The sequence below is a fragment of the Caretta caretta genome, chromosome 4 (genome assembly GCF_965140235.1).
Source record: "Caretta caretta isolate rCarCar2 chromosome 4, rCarCar1.hap1, whole genome shotgun sequence".
Taxonomy (NCBI): Eukaryota; Metazoa; Chordata; order Testudines; family Cheloniidae; genus Caretta; species Caretta caretta.
The window spans coordinates 55,746,966-55,769,370 of NC_134209.1; the positions used below are offsets into that span (position 1 = coordinate 55,746,966).

Here is a 22,405-nt window from a genome sequence, read left to right on the forward strand (position 1 = left end):
AATTGGTTAAATAATCATGTTACAATATGTTAGGATTGGTTAGTTAAATTTCAGTAGAATGGTTAAGGTATAGCTAAGCAGAACTCAAGTTTTACTACATAGTCTGCAGTCAATCAGGAAGTGTGTGGAGGGGGATGGAGGGGGAAATTGGAATCATGTTTTGCTAAAGGGGGAATGGGAACAGGGAATGGGGGTGGGGAAATTGGAATCATGTTTTGCTAAAGGGGGGGGAATGGGAACATGGACACAAGTAAGGCTCTGTGGTGTCAGAGCTGGGAAGGGGGACAGCAAGGAAGGAAACTGGAATCATGCTTGCTGGAAGTTCACCCCAATAAACGTCAAATTGTTTGCACCTTTGGACTTTGGGTATTGTTGCTCTCTGTTCATGCGAGAAGGACCAGGGAAGTAAGTGGGTGAAGGAATAAGCCCCCTAACATCTACCAACTTATTTGTGTATTTGGAGCTATCCCATGATCTGCACTCACAAGTACATCAACACAGCCTGTCGAACAGATTGAGCCAAAAATGACTGCACATGTGCAATAACTTTGTCTCAAGACTGTGGGCAAAATGACATGATTTGGGGAATACCACTCTTATCTGCCATGAAACACATTTATTGACAGTAATCACAGGGATTCTTTTTTAGTAATTTGGATCCACTTGAGAAGGAATATTCACTGACCTATGAGAAACTCCAAGGACACTTTCTTGCATATGCTACTGTGGAAGTATAACATTTTATAAGTATAACGTTGTATAAGGGGACATGCTGGATACATTGTATATGAGAGGGCATGCCAAAACATGTTACAAAGTATCTGAGGGAGCACACGTAGGGACAGTTAGCTTTTGAATGGAGAAGCAATTAAGATAGAGCCAGCACGTCTAAGAAGCAGGCATCAGAATGGAAGGTGTGAAGGGCAATTAGTTAAGTTAACTGGAAGCTGTTAAAGGAGATTGTTAAGGGTGGCAGGTAATTGAAGATATGTGACTGGTCTCAGGGATCTTGAAGGGTGGTGACTAAAATCTTTTTCTTCTTTTGTCTGTAACTTCTCTGTAACTTGTTCTCCAAAAACTGTATAAATTAAAAGACACAAGCCCCACTCGGGGGGCTCACTTCTAAATGTATTAGCAGAGCAGCTTTGCTAATAAAACAGAGTGGTCTGATAAATTGTGAGTCTGAGTCAAACTTTGACACTACACACCTAGGAATCCTAATGGAGCAAATGCAGAGCAAGATGATGCAGGATCACATCCCATAAGAATCAATCCAAGAACAGTGGATGTTACTGTAAAAATAAATACAAAAATTAAAAAAAACATTTGGCAATACTTACTAGACAGTAAAATCTCACACACCAGAATTTTCTCTTATTACTGTATTTAGAAAAGAAAATAAATGTGGTAACTGTGTGGTACTTGTTGGCAAATGATGACACGCCCCCTCCCATTTTTGGCAAGTGTGTATATATATAATATATATGCATGACACCTTTAGGAATTGTGAAAATTTTCATGAGTATCCGAGACATCTGAATGTGTGGAAAAGTGAGCAGTACAATAAATAAGATAGTTGTACAAAGCTCAGAAAGCAATTCCATAGGGCATGGCTTCCCCAGAGTGCCCCCTACTGGTCCAGTGCAGCAATATGGGCACTGCTTGCCTCAGTTTCCTTCCCTCCTCAGCTCTCCAAACACCAGTCTGTGGTGGTGATGTGCCTTAGCCCTGAATCAAAGTTCAAACAAACTGCTTTTGGGGATGCAAAAGTCTAACTAAAACAGACAACCAAAAAGTTTCCTCTTCCCTTTGGGGCTTCTCTTCAGCTGGCCCCTTGGAGCCCTGTTCCCAGCCCCTCTCTGAGCTACCTGTGAGAGTCTTTATGGCATTGGAATAGAACACTTGGTTCCCAGGCTGGCTCCACCTGTCAGACTCCTCTCTCTTGCCACCATTTTATATAACCCAGGGGACCATTACTCTATTACCTGACCCTCCTTAGTTTCGTCCCCTCAGACTGGGAAGCAGCTAATTTATTATGGCACATGTGTGGCTGACCCCATCTCTCCTTAAAGGAGCAAGTCACCATGTGACAAATAATTGCTGTCAAAGCTAGTTCCCCACTCCGGCACTTCAAGTGCAGAAGGTGGGGGCCCACAAGGATTCTAAAAATTAATATTGGCCACTCCAGGTTTGTATTAAACTCCAAGGTTACAGCTTCCCTCTGACCTTGGATGGGTAGATGCTGCCCCCACCCAAATGCAGAACCCCTTTGAGAGCCCAGGAAGGCACACGTGGGAATTCCTTCCTGTTGGGTACCCTCAAGCTCTTTCACCGCGCCTCTGGGGAAGAGCTGAGAAAGGAAAGAAAAAAAAACAAAACCAGCTGTTGCCACCAGCTAATTAAACATGTGCACAATCTTCTTAAGACACACAAATCCAATCCTGTTCTTAAAGAGGTTAATTTTATTAATAAAAAAAAATACATCTGGGAACGCAGGCTATTGCTAGATTTTAAAAGCGCAGCTACAAGAATTAAGCACCAAGAATAGCTTTCTTGAGGTCCAGCTTAAAGGTCACCAGCAAAACAAAAGCACCTGGGGTTAGCACAGAGGAATCCACAAGCCACAACAAAATAAAAGGGACAAACCTAATCATGTCTTCCTAGACATTTCCTGATCTACTTACATATCTGGGGTTTTAAATGAGTAGTTTCTAGGTACGATACTGATGATTTTTTCATACCTGGCCTAAGCTTCTTACAGAATAGCTGTTGCCCTGTCTGTCTCTCCCCTGGAGAACAACAACAACAGACAGACAAAAAGGGGAGCCTTGTGTCAATTTTTAAAAGTTCTAGCCTTCCCATTGGCTCTTTTGGCTAGGTGCCCACTCATTTCCTTTTACCTATGCAGAGCAGTGAGACTTTTTAACCCTTTACAGATAGAGCAATTAGAGAACAGATACTAAGAGGAATTTTATAGCCACTGGCTGCCTGGGTGTCCATTAAAGGGAGCTACTCCTCTCCCACCTCATTTATCACTCTTCTCAGCCCCTGCTGAACTCTGTTTCTTGCCTCCTTCCTTGCTCTGGTATAGAGCACTGGGCTTCCCAGTCCTGGTTCTTGTGTAGTACCCTGCAGACCCTGGCTCAGGGCCTTCCATAGGAACCTACTCATCCCCGTGGCTCCACATGTCAGACTGCGCGCTCTCTCTCTCTCCATCATTTAATATAACCCAGGTGACCATTAATCTATTACCTGACCCTCCTTAGTTCCGTCCCCTCAGGCTGGGAAGCAGCTAATTTATTATGGCACAGGTGTGGCTGGCCCCATCTCTTCTTAAAGGAGCTAGTCACCCTGTGACAAATGATAATTGCCAATTTTATTTAAAAAAAAGTATGAATAATTTTCTATATTAATTAGTGTTTTGCTGGATGCTATTTGGGTTGGGTTTGAGCCACAAAACTCAGATTATTAGTTTGAAACACGCTCTGCAAACCAAAAACTCACTTCTATTCAGATTTGGGGTTTTGGTTTGACCTATTATTAAAATAATTGCCAGATACAAGTTTCTAAGCTGGATCCCACGTCAGATTCCAACACCGAGATTTAGGAATGTTCAGATCCGGGATTGGGTTTGAGGCCATCTCTAGTCAGTAGATTTGTTTTCAGCTCCTGACATTAATCCAACCTTTCTGACAACCACTAACATCAGATACAAGGAGGATTTTTAGATGTCAGACATTTCTGACTTCTTGAATTTTTACTCTAAAATGAAATAAAGTAGAAACAAAATAAGAGAGTCATGTGACTGGGTGAAGGGGATTAGAGCCCACCTGGGACTGAAATGGGACTACAATCTCATTAAGTGCTTTCTAAGCTACCAATTTGTTACCCACGTCTCCAAGGTGAAAGGCTACTAATTAATTCAATTCACTGTCTATTCTGAAGAAAGTTCCAAAGGTTAAGACTATGGAGGACTGATGATGGCAATCTCCTTTAACTTTTAAACTACTGTTTAAATTTGAATTAGATTCTAGGGTTGACACTTTGAAACTGACACAGATTTATATCTTTATCACATTCCAAATGCTGCCTTCTTGAACCTTTTAAAGCACTTCTTGAATAAACAGTCACTGTGTTTACTGGACTATATTTTTTCTATTTAGGTTAGTAATTTCTACATGACTGGATTTTACTATTCCTTTCCCATTCTCACATACGGCTTCCTCCCCTGAAATGTGGAGGTGCTTTGGAACTTTTAAATTTATTCCCTGGTAAGTTTATTAGTGTCTGTTGTTCACTATTTTATTTTATTTGCAATCTCTAGACAGGAAAATAGGCAAGCTTGGTGTTTGTGAGCCTCAGCTAAGAGGTGTTACATAAAGGTGCCCATCCTCATCTCCACTAGGGGGAGACCCAGAGCAAAACTGCAGAGGAATTGCTACAGGGAAAAGGCAGGAGGAAGAAAAATGAAGGGTTTCCACTCTCTATGGAGCAGCTCTTTCAGAAGAGCACATGGCAGACTCCTTGACTGGCATAGTTCCTCTGATGCTGCCCTCTTTTTAGCTATGATTGAGTTTTCCACACAATCTGTCAGTGTTGTTCCATTTTTTTGGCCATAGGCAAGCAGGTTCAACTCAAGGCAATGTGAGGATCTCCCTCCCCTTCCCAGCTTCAATATGGTATATGTTGCATTATCAGCCATCTCATATGGGGACCTTGATTTAGATTGTACATATGGCAGCATTTTAGCATTTCTAGACTTGTGCTAGTCTGGGGAATTTGCGGAAAGTATACTGTAATTAAAACAAAGCAAGTGTGATCCCCAAGGAGGTAGTCCAAACTTGTCCAGCCCCCCGCCCTCGCCCCTCTCTCTCTCTCAGTATATGATACTGTCTGCATGTTCAGAGCCAGATTATAGTATGGTCTCAGCTTCATGGCTAGTGAGGAGATTGCTGTACTAACCATCTTTGCTTAAACCTTTTTATAAAGAACAAATATTTTTCCAGAGTGATTTCTCCTTATGCCTCAACACCAAGGTCTAGCACCATTAATACATATTAATAAAAAAAGTAATGTCTCTTACTGTTAGCTATCTTTATCACAAGACTAAGCATACTGGTTGTGAATTAGTGCCGCATGCTTGATATGCCCCATGGATCATGCTGTTTAATGTTATCATTCATAAAGTGCTTGATTTGTCATTTTGTATGCTCAGGCTTCAGTATCAAGGCAAAGATTTGCCTCAACATGGCATGAGTGATTCACCGAGAGAAACTGTATGTGCTATTTTAGTTAAAAAGGTTAAATGAAATGTCAATTGTTACTATGAAATTTCAGTCACTGGTTGATTTCAAGTATTCCGTCACTGTAAATAGCACAGGGACTGAACTTTCTGAATACCAGCACTTTGCAGTTCATAAATTAGATCTTCTTAATGGTTTCACAGAGTAAAGAGACAACACAGTTTGCAAAGACATGAATGGCTGTTTCTTAGCAGTCATGAGATATATTCAGTTGAAAGAAAATCTCTGAACTTTTCTATTTGTTGCAGTTAAACAAAAGCCATAAAATTAACAATAAAATGCATACAGGGTTTATGATTATTTTAAACTGTTTTTCCTAGTTTTTAAAATAAACTCATGATGCAGCCAAGCCATAAGAAAATAAAGTCAGATTTCTGAATTGCACCCTAAAATGTAAAAAACACATAGATCAATTTTATGAGTGAAGAAAAAATTAACCTCCAATTATTAGAATAACTAGCTCTTGCATACCTGCCACTATGTCATTACCCTGTGGCTATTATAAGATCCTTTGCTGATCTCATTCTTGAATCCTGGGGACTGGAAAGGACAGAGATATTTGCAGAAAGAAAAGGAGACTCTTCTTTCTACTACCATCTTCATAAGAAAGGAAATGTGATGTCTAAAAAACTCTCTCTACTAAAAGAATTCAAAATGTTTTGGTTTGACAGCATATTGATCTGAAACTAGAAATCTATGAAAAAATCAAGTACTTTGAATAGTTTTGCATAAAAAGATGTTAGTTTAGTTCATAATTATGGATCGCACAAGTCACCATTTAAAAGAAATGGAGGGGGAAAGAAAAAAAAAGAAGCATTTTTTAACTTTAGGCTCACAGTGAAGACCAGCATCAAATCCTACGTGCTTTACTCGTACAATTCCCACTGACTTAAATTGGAGATTTTGTGATCAGAGTGTGCAGGATTTTGCCCCAAGTCTTGTGACTACCTGAGTCAGAGGTGTCCAGTTTGTGGGGAATAGTTCACTGGAATGTTAATTTTAAAGATGATCTTTTATCACTTTGGAAACCATCAGAATGCTGCCACTCAATAGCTGATAAGGTTGAAAAATTCTGCCATGAACTAGGGATGTGGAGTTCCACAGTCATGATCGTTGCAAAGGGAGATAGGCACAAACCAAGAGTCAAGTGCTTAGTATCAGTCCCACTTGTCTCATTTGGGATCGCTTAGCCTGTATAACCATATGACAGTCTTATTAGTGTTACTCATCCTCCCTTCTCCTTTCCGATCCAGTTGTTTTACACATCACTGCATCATGTTTTATTTTAGCTTGTGATGTCTTCCCGACACAGACTCTGACTTCTTTTGTGTCTGTACAGTGCCCATTACAGTGGGGCTTCAGCTTGGGCTAAGGCTGTTGGATGTTGCTGCAATGTAAATAATAATTATTAGTAATCATAAAAATAGCTTTTATACAATAAGACTGGATTCATATGAATACATCCACCTTGGGTAAAAGTTATGAGCCCTTTGCTAGGATTAAAATTTGAGCTAATCAGAAAATGGAGCTTTTTTCCCCTGGGAAAATTTTGGCTTTTCAGTGAAAAACTGAAACCTGAAATTTTGATTAAAAATTCTGCTATGGTGCCTCATGGGAGTTGTAGTTTGGGTGCCCATTTTCCCCTAAGGTTCCAGTTCCCTGGCTGGACCACAAGATGCAACATGGTCTCCCTTCTTGCTGTGCGGCTATAATGCATCAGTGGAGTTCCATAGCGATGGAGCATGACCCAGAGAGGAGAACGGTGGCATGAGGCACCCAAACTACAATTCACAGGCGGCACTGTGGTGGCATTTTGGAATAGAATTATTTTGTTTTTCAGGAGTTTTTTTTTTTTTTTTTAATGAAAAGTGGTAATTTTTGGCAGAAAGCAGACACTTTTCACAAAAAGGCCCCTAAAAATCAATTTAATAAAAAAAACCCAATTTTCCTTCAAAAAACAGTTTAGAAATATTTTTTTTTTACCATCCCTAGTTTAAATGGGAATTTTGTTGAGGCACAGTAAATTTGGCTGCACCTTGGAATTCCTGGTTGAACTGATGGAGCTTGTGTCCCCTTTGGCAAGGCTGTCCTCAGGGACTTCAAAATTTATAGTTCAGAATATCATGACCACCATGGCAAATGCAGGCCTGTCACAGCTGGGTTGTGGCTCAACTCACAAAACTAATGAGTGTCTGGTTTGGTTTTGACAGGAGATTAGAGCTGAAGAAGCTGATAAGGATCTATACATAATGGTGTCACTATTTCCTTCCCGGGTTTTGTATAAGTGGAGTCAGAGGGGCCCTGTCCCCTGGTGGGACAGCAGGGAGGAGACACCAGGAAAACAGGAAATATAAGGGTTTGGTTGGAAATAACTCAGCCACATGGACGCAGCAGTCCACAGTGTTTAATAAAGTTCCAGTTGTTTAAATTAACCTGCATTCACTCTTTGCTAATGACACATGGTGTTTGAGCAGTGAGTTCACTGAAGTGAAGATGTCATGGACTTTGGTAGAAAGCTCCCTGGATTTTGCCTGGTTGCTTTGGTTTCTGGGCCACTACTGTAGGAAAGACCTATGGTATGGGGCTTTCCATTTGCTCAATGATGTTGAGCTCTTCTAGGTGTACTAATTCTTCTTCCATCCGCTTTCTGACATGGCAAAAATGTTTCTGCATAGTTCAGATACTGGCTGACCCATGTCATTGATGATCAATTTTATTTGCTGTCCCTTCAATTTTCCTGTTCCTTTGAACATGTCCTCATGAAACTAGAAGTTGATTTAGCCTGCTAGGCTGTACCATTTGGATCATCTAAATCAGTCCTAGTGCTGTGGCATAACTAATAGTGTATCTGTGCCATTAGTCACCACGTACATCAAACTGGTAACAGACCTCTCCTTAAATACAATCTGGACTGAGAAGATACCACATGTTTTCAGTGGGTCTGGATTTCTATAGCTATATACTTTTACTGCACTGGTTGTAAAAGCAGTTTTTGTGGCATGGCATCATACACAGGTTGATCCATTGTATTCACTGATTCACCCGTGTCAATTAAAACTTCAGTTTTATATCGTTGTATAATGATGTGGCATCATGGTTGACAATGTGTCTAGAAGACTTTGTTCTTTTGGGGAATAGTGTGAAAATATAAGACCTGTTATTTTCTGAGGTGTCAGTTTGAAGTACGTTCACTCGATCTGTAAGGCTTTGTTGGAAATTTGTCTTGATCTGGGGGAAACAGTAGATCTACAGACTTTTGCACTGTGGTTTCCTTTTGCAGAGTAACAGAGAACCCTCTCACTGAGCAATCACGTTAGTCTGGGTATGAGCCTCCACATTTATAGCATTTTACATTTGTCATCTTTCTGGCGGGACCTAGAGTATTCCAGGGTTAGTTTCTGTCTTCAGAAAGCCACATTTGATTCCTGATTGAGCTCTTAGTGTGGAGTGCATATGCCGTCTCTGTACTTCTTGCCAGGTTTCCTTGCTCAATTTGTTGAGCATATGTTTCCAACTTCTTGTTTGCTCAAGCAGTGTCCAGCATTTGGGGGTCTTGGAGAATTTGGCTTCTCAGCTTAGCTGACAAACATCCTTATCTAATCTGCCTGTTTATCTCTTGATTCACATTTGTGAACTCACCTGAACTTGCAAGGTGATGTGGCAGGCATGATATTCACCCATGTTTCCCCTTCTCGCTGATGGGTTTACCATAATATATATTGTTCGTAGTCAGGACTATGAGAAAGCAAAAACACTATCTTCAGTGTCAGGCAACATTTAAAAAATATGCTACCCCTTACCTCCTGCAAAATGTAGGAGCCTAGCATGTTTTGTGGCAGAGCCATTTTCCTTCATTGCAAGAAATAGTTTTCCTACACTTTCAAGCCAGTGTTCCCATCTGGGTCTCAGACTGGAGTGAGATTCATAGTCCGAAAACTGAGGGAAGTTTGGGAATATTTTTTTTTTTAAAGTTAAGACTGCAGTATAGTGAAGCGTACTCTGTGAATTCGGGAGATAAGATAGAATCTTGATAGATTTGTTGTCACAAAACTTTGGTTTAGCAAGTTCTGTGTACACCGTTGTGGGTTTTTTGTTTTGTTTTTTGTTTTAACTTAAGACATTCAGGCTTTCTGATGCAGTCCAAATGGCATGTCACACTCAAAATGGCTGCTGCAATACTTCTTGGCAGACAGAGCAAGGCACAAGTGCTGAATACAGCATGGCAGGAAAATAAAAATTGAATAGCTAGAAAGAACTAATACTACCCCCCACCACCACCCCAGTTGTTGTGGTCTCTTCTTTTTTGTTTAATTGGTTTGGTTTCTGGTTCTCGTTTATCCTCATCGCCAGTGTTGTGTCCTAACTGATTAGGAGCTTCTGGAATGGATCACGCAGACACACTATACAGTTTTAAAGTAAGATTCCACAGACTACTGGTTTAATCCTGCAGCTCACAGAACACATAATGCACCTTCTCCCTGTGTAGCTAACTCATCTCTCTAGCCAAAACCAAAACCTGGAATGGACTAACATGACCTGGTTGCTATTCTTCAATTATCTAAAAAACCAGTACACATCACAGAATGGATTCTTCATAAACAATATATGGTAAAAGTATCTACTGGATGTAGATGCATTCATTAGATAAATTTGTTGGGTTTCATAGCAAATTGGTGGCTTCCAAAGTAACAGAGATGTGTCAGGGGGAACAAATGCTAAGTCTTGTATATGTGAGTTTCTGACAGTTCTGTAGTTCTAAAAATGCTTGAGGAGTTCTAGGGTGTGAGCTGTGAGTTGGACCAGTGTTCTGCATGATTAATCTTTGTGAAAGCAAAATAAAAATAATGGATCCAAATGTGATTTTGATTCTGAACGTCAATAATGAAGATGGAGAAAGCTTTTCCAAAATGATATGCAATATGAATTAGTCTGAGTGCACATAACAAAAGCCCCATACTAGTAATTTTGCATGATTAAGGTTTAAACAAAAGATAGCTGATGAGAGCAAGCTCTATCCTTTTGTAATTTTGCAAGTTTGATAATGCTAAAGAGGTTTCTAATTCAGAGGCAGTATGCCAGTGAATAAAGCTAGATATGCTCCAAACAACTCTTATGATTCTAATAAATAACTGTATATCACACTGCATTACCAAGCCACATTATGTGTTAAGACTTGCATATTGCAGCTACTGTATATACTTTTGGTTGCATATTAATAGTTAAGATCCCAGCATTATCATGTTTTTTCCTTGCTAAAAGCTGTATTTGAATTAGGTTTTATCATCTGCCACATCAGTTCTTTACACTGACATATATTACACATTCTTTTTATTGTCACATCGTTTGCCTCCCTGGAATCCCTTGAAGTACTGTGTCAGCAACGTGTATAGGTACATTTGGTAAAATATTGTTAGAAAAATATCTTCATGTATGCTGCTAAGAATAAAGAATATTTCACTCAGACATTTGATATATGGAGTGCTATACATAATCTGAAACAGACAGCACCTGCCCAATCTTTCAGGAAGTAGCATAAAACATAGTTCACCGAAACATTAGCAGTATCTAGTTTTCTTTGCAATAATGCACCTTCAAGTACATAATCATCTAACCTTTATAATACAGGTTTTGAGGTCTAATATATTGATTCCTAAATGTTTAACTATTAAGCGTTCTAAATGGCATTTAGTGGCTTAAGGTCATGAGAGAGATCCTGTAACTTTGGGTGTAGATAAGCAACAGCTGGCAAGCAGAGAGGGAATGTTGAGTAATGTGTCTTTAGCTGAAATCCTGGTCCCACTGAAGTCAATGGCAAAACTTCCCTTGACTTAAATTGGTCCAGGATTTTACTCTTTGTATCTAGTTCTGAATTAACGTTGGTGCAAATCAGGAGCAATTCTATTGAAGTCAGTAAATTTACAACAGCATAAATATTCTGTAAGTGAAACTGGAATTGGCTGTGTCTCCTGATATGTATAGATGAAGTGAAAGGTAGCAGTTTAGACAGGATTCACAGTATTGGAGAATGTGCAGGTTTAGAATTAAGCAACAAAATGAATGTTTGGAGATATACACTGTTTAGCAATTGAATCTTCTTCAAGAAGCTGTATAAATACTACAATTCATATTTTTGCCATGGATATATGTAGGATATATTTATAAAATCCATTCATATCCCCCAACCATTTCATTCTATTCTTCTGAGGTAATTGTCCTTTCCAATTCATGCCATGATTTTCTATAGCATGTTTATATTGGTGATCATTTGTTTATACTAACAACCACAATGCACTAGGTGCTTTTCAGACAGATGTCAATGTGTGGTGCAGCAGCACAAGCCCCAGCCAGCCAGGAGCAACTTTTTATGTCCTAATAAGATGAGAAGAGAGGGTGAGCTGGTCATGTTGGTGCGCAGCTCTATGTTACTGGGGAAGGATAGACAGAAGGAGAGAGACACTGGTCAAGTGTGTCATGTTGGTCACTGTAGAAAAAAAGATGGAATCTTTCACATATGATAGACCAAAAAGAATTAAACAGACAGGTAAAAAGGGAACATTTTGCACCACCTACAAGGGGAGAAATTTTGGGGAGTTGGCTAATGCCAAATATTTTTCTATGCTTCATGGGTCAGCAGAGTTCTGGCAGGTGTCTTTAGAAAAACAGAGTGTACATTCCGGCACATTCAGCACCCTGTTTGGGAGACACCGTTCCCCAAGAATGCCAGTTGTGTTGTGTTTGACACCCTGAGGTGTTTTACTGGAAAATACAATAAATGTTTGCTGGCATACAGGGTAGTAAGGTTTACATACCTTTTGACTTGGAGACAAACAATAGAAAAAGCACGACCAGCAGCTCCAACCTGCTTTGGAGAAAACCAGGGCTGATGGGTTAAAGCTAAACAAACAAAAATGTAAATTCCATGTAACGGAAATAACATACCGGGGAGAGATGTTAATGCAGAAAGGTGTATGGGGTAGATCACAGGAAGGTTGCGGCCATCACCAGCATGCCTGCTCCAATGGACAGGAAGGAAGTACCAAGATTCCTTGGAATGGTAGACTGTACAGGGAGATTTGTGCCTAAGCTAGCTGCCTGAACCAGCAACCTGAGAGCGCTGGTATGCAAAGATGTCCAAGGGACATGGGATACTAATCCTAATAAAGAGTTTCAGACACTGAAGGACGAGATTAAAGAAGCCCTAGTCCTAAGGTGTTTTGACAGTAAGCATAAAGCTAGGCTGTCAATGGCCGCCAGGAGGGTATTGGTGCAGGCCTTTTACAACAGTATGGTCAAAATGGAGACCAGTGATGTATGTATCATGAGTACTAATAAAAACTAAGTGTAAATACTCTCAAACAGATAAAAAGACATTGTCCTTAGTTAGTAGGTGTAAAATGTTCCATGACGTTATTTATGGGAGGCCTGTTTTAGATTAAACTGACCATATAGCACTCATTGCGATTGCCAAAAGGGGCCTGGCAACTCCTCCCCACCAAAAGTACACAGATAATTTTTTCAGTTATAAATGTATGATTTGCAATTTGTATACACACCTGGGAGAGATTTGGTGATTGCAGACACATTCCATAGAGAACTTGACACAAGTGAAAACAATCTGTCCTCTCTCAGATGAAATGTAGATTGTGATACTCAGCACTACTGCTCAGGATGAGACCCTGCAGAAAGTAATTAGAGTTGTTAGCACAGGGTGCCTAGCACATCATGTTCCCAGTCCACATTATCAGTTTAAGGGAGAGCTCTCAGTACTAGAGGGGATTTTGTTTAAAGGCACCAGTATGATGGTTCCTAAGGTGCTACAGAAAAAGATATTAAAAAGGGATATGAGGGTCATTTAGGGATTGAAAAATCTAAGAGAATGGCCAGACACATTTCATGAAGGCCTCAAATGAATAGCCACATTGAGGAAACTCTTAAGACTTCTTGTATATGCCAAAAATACAGGCCTGGTCAAGTGAAAGAGCCCATTCTGATGGCACTGGTAAACTGGCCCCCTGGAGCAAAGTTGGCATGGTGGTTTGCAGAAACTATGTCCTGGTCCTAGAGAATTATTCTCATTTCCACTTACTAGGACATACTATACGAAAACAGGTGAGTATGCATATCAGATCTATTTTTGCTAGATGGTATACCTGACATAGGAATGTCTGGCAGTAGGTCATAGTTTAGTGGGCGTGAGTTTAAACAGTTTGTAGTACTGTTTTAGACGTGTAACTGCTAGTCCCTGTTAGCCTCAACCAATAGGTTGGTGGAAAAATGGTGTCAAAATAATAAAGTGCCTACTGAAAAAAGATTGCTGAGTCAGACTCTGATCTGTAATTAGCACTGTTAAATTACAGAATGATGCCAATGAAGCATGGGTTGTCATCTGCTGATATTTTGTTCAATGAAAAACTGAAAACAGGAATGTTTGTGCTGTTAGAAAATGCTGATAGAATTACTGAGGACTTGCAGATGTACAGAGAGAGACAAAACAAAACAAGGAAATCAATATGATTTGGGATCATGCAAACTTCCACCACTTCATGAAAAAGATGCTGTGTCTATGATGGGAAACAATGGTCGCAAACAGCAGTAATATCTCAGGAAATAGCTCTCTGGTCATATGAGATTGTCACCTCAGATGGGCACACCTACTGAAGAATAGACACCTTCTCCAGATCCCACAAGGGAAGGAGGTAAGGGACACTGAGCAGGGATAGCATTTCAGATTTCATTGGAAGGTCAACTTTCAGTGGGGGTCCAGAGGCTGCTTAGGCATGCCACCCTGCAGAGCTCCCTGCTGCTGCTTTTCTCCCTGCTCACTACATCCACCTGGGGAAGCTCCTCCTGAAGAAGCAGTGGCAGCTCCTGGAGTCCCCAGAGCCCTTTCCCTGCCCCTGATCAGTAACACAGTTCAACTGGGAAGTACCCCACATCTTTCCTTTGCCAGCCTGGCCCACAGCTATGGTGACGTGTTCCAGCTGTGCCTGGGCAGCTGGCCCGGGGTGGTACTGAATGGGAGTGAATCATCTAGTGGGTGCTCATCTGCCAAGAAGCCTCCTTCATGGACCACCCACCCTTCCCCTCCTTCCAGCTGGTGTCCAGGAGCTGGACTCTGGGATGTGGCATTTTTCCAAGCTGTGTAGCCTGCACCTTCTTCACCAGCAGTCTAGCCATCTGCTGCCTGCTGGAGCAGCACATATTGGATGAGATGCGGGTGCTGGTAGGCTGCTGTTGTGGGGCAGTACGGGCACACTTTTCTGGACTCATTGCAGAGCCTGGAGGTAGCAATGGCCAGCGTTTTGAGTGCCCTGTGTTTTGGGCGCTGCTACAGTAACAATAAGTTCCTGTGGCTGGTGCCATGCAGGGGTGCCATTTAGGTTGGTAGGGCTATCACGTGGTATGAAGGGGGTGGGGGGTGGGGGAGGGGACTGACAATGGAAGCCCAGCACCTGGAACAACCAGAACAACTAAGTGGACTTGACAACTCCTGACAGCAGTAATGCTCATGGTTCAGGGCCCTGCGGGTTCAAATGACAACACAGGGCACCTCAAAGACTAATTGAACATTGTTAAAAAGTTTAGTTATTAGGCTGGTTATGAGTATTTGCAATTGTGTGTTGATGTTTTGAGTTTTTTTGATAAGCTTTGGCTTGGAAGGGAAGATATGTAATTGGGGACTGTGTTTAAGGCCTGAGCTTCCCAGACAGAGAGTCTGGCCCACATGCTGTGAAGCTCTTGCTGGTATGCACAGCCAGTAAGTACCAGACACAAAATAAAGCAGAGCTCTTGCAAGAGCTTTCACAGCCATAAGTGATTATTGAACACCTCCCCATTACCAATTCTCTGAGCCATTCACTTCCACTGAAGTCACACATGCTTTAGATGTCAATTGGCTTATAGTAATATGACTTAGTTTTGTTTTGCTTTGCTTGCATATATTTTTGTATATTTAGATAGTAATTAAACTTTCTGTCTTTGTATAAGGGGGTGTTTGTTGCTCTTGCTGTTGTATCAGGCATAATTTCAGTTTTTTGGCTTGTCACTTCCAGATAGCTGAATAAAAATGTTACTGTTATGACTGGAAATTAACAAGTCCTTTTTTTAATAATACAGATTCTGATTTCCTGAGGCTGAATGCAATACAGAGAGAGATTATTGAGCCACAACAAGCAGTAGTCTACTTTAAACTGCAGTGCAAATATTTTAAAGCAGCCACCTTTACTCTCCAGTTTACTCCACTCCCAGAGCAATTTGGAATAAGGGCATTTGTTTGACGCTGAGTTACAGACCAGCTGCTTCCATACACTGGTCTAATCAGGTGAAAAAGAAACTCTTCAATGATCTTTTGAGGGTATGTCAACACTCCCGCCAACTTCCAATGGTGGGAGACCTAGCCACCCTGGGGCATGCCCATCAGATGCTAGGTACTACAGGAGGCAGCTAGCGCCTCCAGCTCCTATGTTCTATTTTTAGCCTGCTAGATAGATTAGAACTGTTGTATGTCTCCTTCAGCTGTGAACTGCACCCCTAGCAGGATGCATAGACATAACCTGAGACTCTTGTAGCTCCTGCAAGATTCCAAGCTCTGCCACTGTGACCAAACTCTCTCACTCAGTTCCTAGGTAAGTTTTTTGGGAAAAGGGAGAGATTCTCAAGGATCTTTAACAAAACCATGTGCAAAGTCTGTGACAAGCTTGAAACTTGCCTGGTCTGGGGTTCTGTTACAAAGCTAAAACTCTGACTTATGTCACAGAAGCCTATTTTAACCTATGCAGTGAACATTAAAGCTGGCTAAAATGTGGGGTTTCTGCTTTGTGGGAAATGTCATGTTTTTGAAATTTGGTTTAGTTACAAATTGGAACAAATCCAAATATCTTGAAATTTCCCTTGAAAGGTAAATCCGTCTGAAAATTTGTTTTGGAAACACTGATACATGGTGTTATTGAAATGAAATCTGCAGAGACAGGAACTGAGCCCTGGTTAAAGCCAGAACTCGCAGGGCTTTCAGGGTGTGTCTACACTGCAATTGGAGACCTGCAGCTGGTCTTGGTCTTGTGGGGTTTGGACTGCACCTGGAGCCCTATCTGAATGTCTACACTCCAATTAAACAGCCCCTTAGCCTGAGCTCTGTTAGCCTGAGTCAGATGGTGTGGGTCAACTGCAGCTACCAAACTGAGGTGTAGATATACCCTCAGTCTCCAGTACAGGGAGCCTGGATACTCTGGCATAGTGGGACTTCTGAGGATCTTGGAAGTACCCAGCCTCGGGGCAGTCCACCTGGAAAGACTCTGTCTGTGTCCTAGACCTGTGGGGAGAAGCAAAGAGGCTGAAGGCCAACAGGCAAGCTTTTGTCAATTTCACTGGGGGAAAGTGAAATTGACGAGATCTTTCCAGGTAGGCAGATATATAATTTTTCTCTGAATGGTTTCAGTGTGTAAGCAGTGTCAGGATGAGCTCCACCCTGACATCTGGTGGTGAGGTGTGGCAAGTTGTGGAAAAGAACTTCAGGGGCTGATCTCATTTGCATAGGCACACCCACCCCACCTAGAATGAGACCATAGCTGCCCAAATGGTCACTTTGGCTGCTGTGGGGTCCCCAGTGTCTCTGTTATTGGGGCAGGAAGAATAAATTGTTATTACCCTGATTATGGGAACTGTGCTTGGAACTGTATGTGGCCTTTTGTTATGATGGAGGGATTCACCATCAACTAAGTAGCACTCGCTAGGCAAGGGTCATGGGTTCCAAAACTGTGTGAATGGAGAGAGGCTGGGGACAAGTATTAATACTTGGTGGTATGGGCCCCTTGGTGAGGGCCTTACATGCTAATTGCACTTCCTCCTCTCTCCACTGTGGAATATCAGAGCTAATTTTGATTTCATTAGAAGTCTAGTTATAGGCTGCTGAGCTCACTTTGGGCTGACAGTGCACCAGCACTGGGGCTTCCCTACTACAAGCTGAATTCACCTAAGAGCTGAAATCACTGAGTGTTGTGTTAAGTAGTGGGGGAGCCTGAAGATATATTGTGGAGCAGTTTGCGGGACGGCTGGTGAAGCAGTTCGACGCGGAGCGGTGTGTGGATGGCAGAAGCGGCTTGTGGGCCGTGGAGCTGAGCGAAGGAGTTCGTGGGGCGGCTGGCGGAGCAGAGCGCAGCTGAGTGAAGGAGTTCGTGGGGCGGCTGGCGGAGTGGAGCGGAGCGAAGGAGTTTGTGGGGCGGCTGGCGGAGCGGAGTGCAGCTGAGCGAAGGAGTTGGTGGGGCGGCTGGCGGAGCGGAGTGCCGCTATGGAGCTATGGGACAGTCAGCTTCAGATCACGTAAGGTGCCTCTTACCCCCGTCCCATTTCCACCCAGGTTGGGAGGTAAAGCTCCGCAGATAAACTTTCGAACTCTGGGGCTGCCCTGACCAGGGACAGAGACTTTTGGGGCATTGGACTTTTGGGACTTTGGGTGATTTGGGGTTGCTGGACTCAAGAACCAAAGGGAAAAGGGCATGCCCCAATTTGCCTGGGGTGGGTTCTTTTTTTTTTGCTCATGGGTTGTGTTATGAATCCTGTTGGTGGTGTTTCCCCAACATAATGCCACATTGTTTCTCTCTGTTATTAAAAGGCTTTTGCTACACTCAGACTATGTGCTTGCGAGAGGGGAAGTATTGCCTCTTGGAGGCGCCCAGCGGGGGTGGTATATATTTGTCCCAGGTCACTGGGTGGGGGCTCGAGCCGGTTTGCATTGTGTTATTGGAATGGAACCCCTAGATATTGAACCCGGCCCTTGTTGCTGCCAACTCCGACGGGCAGAAGGGTTACAAGTGCAAAACTGGGTTGAAACTCAGCAGTTTGATTGAATTTCACTTTGTCATGTTTTAATTTAGCTGTGAATAAATTCAGAGAGACACACATTTCTGGTGTGTGTGTGTGAGAGAGAGAGACTGACTAAAAGAGTGAGGACTGGCATTAGGTAAGGGCATGATAAATCCAGTCAAAATCTGATCCAGCATGTGTAGATAGTGGCAGTCCTTGGCTTTGACCACTAAATTAATTACCTTTGGAAGTACGGTATATCACTTGCTATTTTGAGCATCATTTCCAGAATCTCCATCCCTGGAATCCAAGTGAAATTCTGCTTTTCTGAGGCTGAAGAAACTTTCCTGGTGTCATCACCTTTTCATATAATTATATTATTATTATATTCTGGTCTGTGCATCTATACAGTGAAAGCATCTACAAGTGCAGTATGCAGCATGTTTAACAGAACTAATATGCAAAGTGGTGTCTAACTAGTATTTTTTTTTTAAATTTTGTATGTGCAATGCTACAGTATTAATTATATATGTTGATCTCAAGCATTTGCCAGTAAATAATGCATAATTAGCACAAATTGCTTCAAACTCACTTTCCAGAATAGGTAAGAAGTTTTCAAGTATACTCTTGAATATTCAATATTTTTTCATGAAATGTTAAGAGGAGCTGACAATTCAAGAGGCATAAGGATGCATTCGAGCAAGGGTGTAACCTGGCATATTTCTCAGAATAGAAATCAGTTAGATATTTGCAGAAATAATTACACGTGGCATTTTCAATTTGTTGTTTCATCATTTCCAGAGCTAAAAATAGGTGTTGTTATGATGAAATATAACTCCTTGACCTAACCTTTGTTTAAAAACAAGGCGTGATATATTGTTCTTATAAAGTCAACATCAGTATGATTTTCCTTACTAAAAAAGCTGTCTTCTCTTGAAGCTTAAAAAGGTATTCCCATTTTTCTTTTTATTTCTTCCCATCCTTAAGGTTTCCATGTTGCAATAACGCTATCTCTTGGCAGAGAAGGGATTGATGTCTCTCTCCAGAGTATCTTTATCTCTACTTACTTTAACCATGGTTAGGGTGAGATCACTTGGTTGCCCTACAAAACTCCAGTTTGTTAATGGTATTTGACTCAATGCATCCCATTGCATCATGTCATTGCCAGGTAGAACTCGTCATATAGAGGAAAAAATGGTTAATGAAAACATTTTGTAGATTTTGAATCTCTTTCCAACTTGACCATGTTCATGTGTTCCTCATATTCATCTGAATGTTGGTGACTGTATTTTCATGTGAATAAGGCTATCTGAGTACATATGAAGATAGGATTTGCTATTTATTTTTTTAGGTTGGAAATGCTTAACCTCTCTAACAATTTTGATCAACCAGTCAAGGAGCAGAAATAATATGTGACTTTAGGTGGATATTTCATAGATAAATTGAAATAGAAAAAAGGACTGCATTTTTCAGATGTTGTTTGCTTCAAATTGCTCCACCCAGTTCTAATAAACACCATGTCAGTCTGTATCTAGAGCATTTTTTCCTTGGCTCATTAAAGGTGAGCTACTAATACATTTGGTCATGAGTGAAACTAGTAACAAATGAAATGCTAAGATTGTACTCATGCCCAGGTCTGGTTCTAGCTTTCGAGTTTGAGGGCCATGTTCTCAGATGGTGTAAATCGGCATAACTCCACTGAAATTAATGGAGTTATGTTGACCTATCTTAGCTGTAGATCTGGCCCAAGGTTCCAGACTAGATGATTTTGTTTGCTGGGAAGAAGAGGTGACTGCTAGGCTTAAGTTTATAGCTAGATATTCTATGACAAAAATAATGTTGGCACCACATTCTTTCAGCAGCATTAACCTGTATCAATAGTGCAAGGAGCTAAAAACAGTCCTGGATGGATGACTGTATTTTGTAGGCTCATCTGCTCTAATGAAAAGGGGAGATGTAAATCAGAACAGCTCCAGTGAAGTCAATGGAGCTATGCCAGTTTACACCAATTAGTGATTTGTCCCAAATAACCTGTTAATAAAGGGTGTGACGCCCTAAATGTGGATTGAAGTGTGGCATGAAATGAGTGAAGTAAATATTTGATAATAGACAGTTCAGAAAACTATTGATATGGTCTTAAATATCCTCATGCTGAATATTACCACTGTGGTGGAGGCATGCTCCAATGTGCAAGGAATTCACGTGTGACTTAGAATACATTTTAAACTTGTAAACTGATAAGGGAGAAAAACTGAAGCCCCTCCATAACATATGAGTCAATATATATTCCAGATTAAATAGATTTGCTACATTAGAATGCACCCAGTGATGAAAATAATTAAAGTAAAGCAATTGAGATATAAAAACAGAAATGTTTTAGTGAGAACAGTGTAGCATTCATTCTTTTAGTGAAAGATCCATAGCAGCCTTTGTCCTTAGAGATAAGGAGAATAGTGCCAAACCTCTAGTGAGGGCTGCCTAGCAACTACACCATCTAGTGAGGGCAATGCAGAAGTTAATCTCTTTAGTAAGCAAGTGTAGCTATTAATTTAATTAGTAAAGGCAGTGTAGCATGAATCATCTTGGTACAACAGCAAAATTTTTAATGAAGATTATGAAATTCTAACCTTGAATAGGCACATCAGGGACTTCCTCTGTGTTCTAGTGGGACAGTTGAAAACCTTATTAAAAGTAAAGTACAGAAGACAATGCCCGAAAATGGGATCTTATGAGAGTTCCTGCAGAGAAACAGGCAGAAGAAATAAAAGTGACTTACTGAAATAATACAAAAGAATTTCTCTCTCTCTCTCTCTCTCTCTCTCTTTTTTTTTTTTTTTTAAAGCTGGGAAGAGAGGACCAAGGGTCTTGAGGTCTCCATTCGCAATGCACATATTTTCCCTCAATTTCTCTCTTCCATCTTTGGGGATTTATACTGTAGCCACCAGGCATCCTACCAAGGATGTTGACTGGAATCCTTTAGAAGCACTGACATGCTGCCAACATTACAATGGGAGCTCTCATAAAAACTTGCATCTAGCTTGAGATAAACTCTGCATACCAGGCATATGGTAAGTTGGCTGCAGAGGTGAGAGACTGGTGGAATCCATTCATTTGCTTTCTCATATAAACAAAATCATTTTCTTTTAACTATAAATGAGGAGGGAGACAACACTGTTTGTCAAACTAAGCTAGTGCTTTTCCTGGAACTGTTCATACTATGCATTCCTGAAAACTGCTGTGTATAGATGGATAGTAAAGCATCATTTGAAGTAGGGGATGGAGTGTGAAGACTTTGTAGGGCAGCCTCGAGGCTCCCTCACTGGAAAAATTTTGCAAGATGCCTGACATTTGGTGTCCATTCAAAGCCGATCCATTCAAAAGGCAAAAATATTGGCTTTTCAGAAGTACTTTTATATGTCCCAGGGACAGGTAATTTTTAGCAGTGATGTGATAGGGGGCAGGAAGGGGATGGCTCTGTCAGAGAAGGGAAATCTCCACAACCTTCCTTTCAAATTAGTAGCAGAATTTTAACCTAGGTGGAATTTTTGTTTTTCCTTTTGGAGAAGCAGGCCTGGCCTTGCATCTTATTCAGCTGCTCAGACAGCAGGAAAGGATGAGGGACTGTGCCCCTCTTAAGACTGGGTGGAAGATTCTTTTTATATTTCTGTTTGGAGCATATATTAATAAAAAAAACGGACCCAAGGGCTGTTATTGGATGAGCCAGACTGTGTGGATTTTTGTTTAAGGAGACCGTGACTATGAGAGGCCCTTAGGTGGCAGCCAACCCTGTTGCAAGGAACCTTTCCTAATAGAAGAATGAAATAATTGGCTAGTTCCTGAACAGAACAAAAATCATTCTCTTGCATTTCTCCAACTAGTACAGTGAAGACTATTTAGTGGAAGAAGTCTGAAGACACTTGAGATTATAAATTTGTCTTGTAAGACACTTATGGTTTGAATTTGAACAGGTTCGGTGTGATGAACATTTCCAGAATTATGGGATTAAAGGGAAGGAAGAAGTAAATAATTGTGGTAGTAGGACTGAGTGTATTTATATGAATGCCTGTATGTAAATTCATAGTTGTTTACTACTCATATTATTTTCAGACACTTTAACACATAGTACAGCTTTTGCTGCTAATGGCATTTCTGGTATTTGCAAGTGGTGCAAATTATAGCTGATTAAACAGCACTAGCTATTCATATGCTTGGCTCTGTAGCAGCAACATAAAAGCTGCTCATCATCAAACCCGTAGATGTTTCCTTTGAGATTTAAATGGTTTTAAAAAGGTTTCAGATTCCAA

General features: G+C 41.1%; 1 long non-coding RNA gene across 1 annotated transcript; it reads right to left on the reverse strand.

Moving 5' to 3' along the window:
- Window positions 1–2,527: 2,527 nt before the first annotated feature.
- LOC142071755 (uncharacterized) lies at window positions 2,528–12,972 on the reverse strand. Its single transcript, XR_012667946.1, has 3 exons — window positions 12,857–12,972; window positions 8,943–9,038; window positions 2,528–6,690 (listed from the first exon to the last, which is right to left on the reverse strand). It is a non-coding gene; the product is annotated as an uncharacterized LOC142071755 (long non-coding RNA).
- Window positions 12,973–22,405: the final 9,433 nt, after the last annotated feature.